Below are 3368 nucleotides of genomic sequence, written 5' to 3' on the forward strand. Positions count from 1 at the left end.
TTATTCATCTACTAACACTTCTCTTTCACCCAAAAATTCGAACACCACCTCCCTCTCTGTGTTCAAGTTTTCCCTCTTCTCTTCTTTATATTACATTCTTTTCTTCTTCTACTCACATAGGGGAACCTCTATACTGTGGTAAAAAGGATCCCTATTATTATTTTATGTGCCCTTCTTTTTCATATGAGCAGGAGCAAGGACAAGAACATTCTTGTTGAAGCAGACCCTGAACCTGAAAGGACTCTGAAAAGGAAACTAAGAGAAGCTAAAATACAACAATCCAGAGACAACCTTACAGAAAATTTCGAAAAGAAAGAGGAGATGGCAGCCGAAAATAATAATGCAAGGAGAATGCTTGGTGACTTTGCTGCACCAAATTCTAATTTATATGGAAGAAGCATCTCCATCCCTACCATTGGAGCAAATGATTTTGAGCTGAAACCTCAACTAGTTTCTCTGATGCAACAAAACTGCAAGTTTCATGGACTTCCATCTGAAGATCCTTTTCAGTTCTTAACTGAATTCTTGCAGATATGTGATACTGTTAAGATTAATGGAGTAGATCTTGAAGTCTACAGGCTCATGCTTTTCCCTTTTGCTGTAAGAGACAGAGCTAGAATCTGGTTGGACTCCCAACCTAAAGATAGCCTGAACTCTTGGGATAAGCTGGTCACGGCTTTCTTAGCCAAGTTCTTTCCTCTTCAAAAGCTTAGCAAGCTTAGAGTGGATGTTCAGACCTTCAGACAGAAAGAAGGTGAATCCCTCTATGAAGCTTGGGAGAGATACAAGCAACTGACCAAAAAGTGTCCTTCTGACATGCTTTCAGAATGGACCATCCTGGATATATTCTATGATGGTCTGTTTGAATTAGCTAAGATGTCATTGGATACTTCTGCAGGTGGATCCATTCACCTAAAGAAAACGCTTGCAGAAGCTCAAGAACTTATTGACATGGTTGCTAACAACCAGTTTATGTACAATTCTGAGAGGAATCCTGTATGCAATGGGACGCCTCACAGGACGGGAGTTCTTGAAATTGATACTCTGAATGCCATATTGGCTCAGAACAAACTATTGACTCCGCAGGTTAATATGATTTCTCAGAGTTTGAATGGAATGCAAGCTGCATCCAACAGTACTCAAGAGGCATCTTCTGAAGAAGAGGCTTACGATCCTGAGAACCCTGCAATAGCAGAGGTAAATTATCTGGGTGAACCTTATGGAAAAACCTATAACCCCTCATGGAGAAATCACCCAAATTTCTCATGGAAGGATCAACAAAAGCCTCAACAAGGCTTTAATAATGGTGGAAGAAACAGGTTTAACAATAGTAAACCCTTTCCATCATCCACTTAGCAACAGACAGAGAATTCTGAGCAGAATCCATCTAGCTTAGCAAATTTAGTCTCTGATCTATCTAAGGCCACCTTGAGTTTCATGAATGAAACAAGGTCCTCCATTAGAAATTTGGAGGCACAAGTGGGCCAGCTGAGTAAGAAGATCACTAAAACCCCTCCCAGTACTCTGCCAAGCAATATAGAAGAGAATCCAAAGAGAGAGTGCAAGGCCATTGATATAACCATCATGGCCGAATCCAAGGAGGAAGGAGAGGACGTGAATCCCAAGGAGGATGACCTCCTGGGACGTCCAATGATCAACAAGGAGTTTTCCTTTGAGGAACTAAAGGACTCTGAGGCTCATCTAGAGACCATAGAGATTCCATTGAACCTCCTTATGCCCTTCATGAGCTATGATGAGTATTCCTCTTCTGAAGAGAATGAGGATGTTACTGAAGAGCAAGTTGCCAAGTACCTTGGTGCAATCATGAAGCTGAATGCCAATTTATTTGGTAATGAGACTTGGGGAGATGAACCTCCCCTGTTCACCAATGAACTAAATGCATTGGATCTACTGAGGTTGCCTCAGAAGAAAGAGGATCCTGGAAAGTTCCTAATACCTTATACCATAGGCACCATGACCTTTAAGAAGGCTCTATGTGACTTTGGGTCAGGAATAAACCTCATGCCACTCTCTGTAATGGAGAAACTTGAAATCTTTGAGGTGTAAGCTGCTAGAATCTCATTAGAGATGGCAGACAATTCAAGAAAAGAGGCTTATGGACAAGTAGAGGACATGTTAGTAAAGGTTGAAGGCCTTTACATCCCTGCTGATTTTATAATCCTAGATACTGGGAAGGATGAGGATGAATCCATCATCCTTGGAAGACCCTTCCTAGCCACAGCAAGAGCTGTGATTGATGTGGACAGAGGAGAATTGATCCTTCAACTAAATGAGGACAACCTTGTGTTTAAAACTCAAGGATCTATCTCTGTACCCATGGAGAGGAAGCATAAAAAGCTCCTCTCATTACAGAGTCAACCAAAGCCCCCACAGTCAAACTCTAAGTTTGGTGTTGGGAGGCCACAACCAAACTCTAAGTTTGGTATTGAACTCCCATATCCAAACTCTAAGTTTGGTGTTGGGAAGTCTCAACAATGCTCTGAACATCTGTGTGGCTCCATGAGAGCCCACTGTCAAGCTATTGACATTAAAGAAGCGCTTGTTGGGAGGCAACCCAATTTTTATTCATCTAATTTTATTTTATTTTATTTTTATTGTTCTTTCATGTTTTCTTAGGCTCATGATCATGTGGAGTCACAAAATAAATAGAAAAATTAAAAACAAAATAAAAAACAGCAGAAGAAAAATCACACCCTAGAGGAAGGGCTTACTGGCGTTTAAACGCCAGTAAGGAGCATCTGGCTGGCGTTCAACGCCAGAACAGAGCATGTTTCTGGCGTTGAACGCCAGAAACAAGCAGCATCCTGGCGTTCAGACGCCAGAAATGCACATTGAGGAAAGTTGGCGCTGAACGCCAGAAACATGCATAGAACTGGCGTTCAACGCCAGAAATATGCTGCATCTGGGCGCTGAACGCCCAGAACAAGCATCAATTTGGCGTTTAAACGCCAGAATTGCATGCAAAGGCATTTTACATGCCTAATTGGTGCAGGGATGCAAATCCTTGACACCTCAGGATCTGTGGACCCCACAGGATCAACTCAGCATCTGTGGACCCCACAGGATCCCCACCTACCACCACTCATTCTCTTCCCTCTTCTCATTCATCCTCTCTTCCCCAAAACTCTTCACCAATCAACTCAATCTCTCTTCCCAATTACCCCTTCACCACTCACATCCATCCACTCTTCCCCATAAACCTACCCCATCAACTCCACCTACCTTCAAAATTCAAAATCAAATTCCCACCCAATCCCACCCTAAATGGCCGAACCTAACACCCCTCCCTCTACTATATAAACCCCTCCATTCTTCTTCATTTTCACACAACATAACCCTCTCTTCCC

At 42.4% G+C, this 3368-nt stretch overlaps 1 non-coding gene across 1 annotated transcript; it reads right to left on the minus strand.

Moving 5' to 3' along the window:
• Nucleotides 1-714: 714 nt before the first annotated feature.
• LOC112761151 (small nucleolar RNA R71) lies at nucleotides 715-822 on the minus strand. Its single transcript, XR_003181560.1, has one exon. It is a non-coding gene; the product is annotated as a small nucleolar RNA R71 (small nucleolar RNA).
• Between the last annotated feature and the right edge of the window lie 2546 nt (nucleotides 823-3368).

Source organism: Arachis hypogaea, chromosome 16, assembly GCF_003086295.3.
Source record: "Arachis hypogaea cultivar Tifrunner chromosome 16, arahy.Tifrunner.gnm2.J5K5, whole genome shotgun sequence".
NCBI lineage: Eukaryota > Viridiplantae > Streptophyta > Magnoliopsida > Fabales > Fabaceae > Arachis > Arachis hypogaea.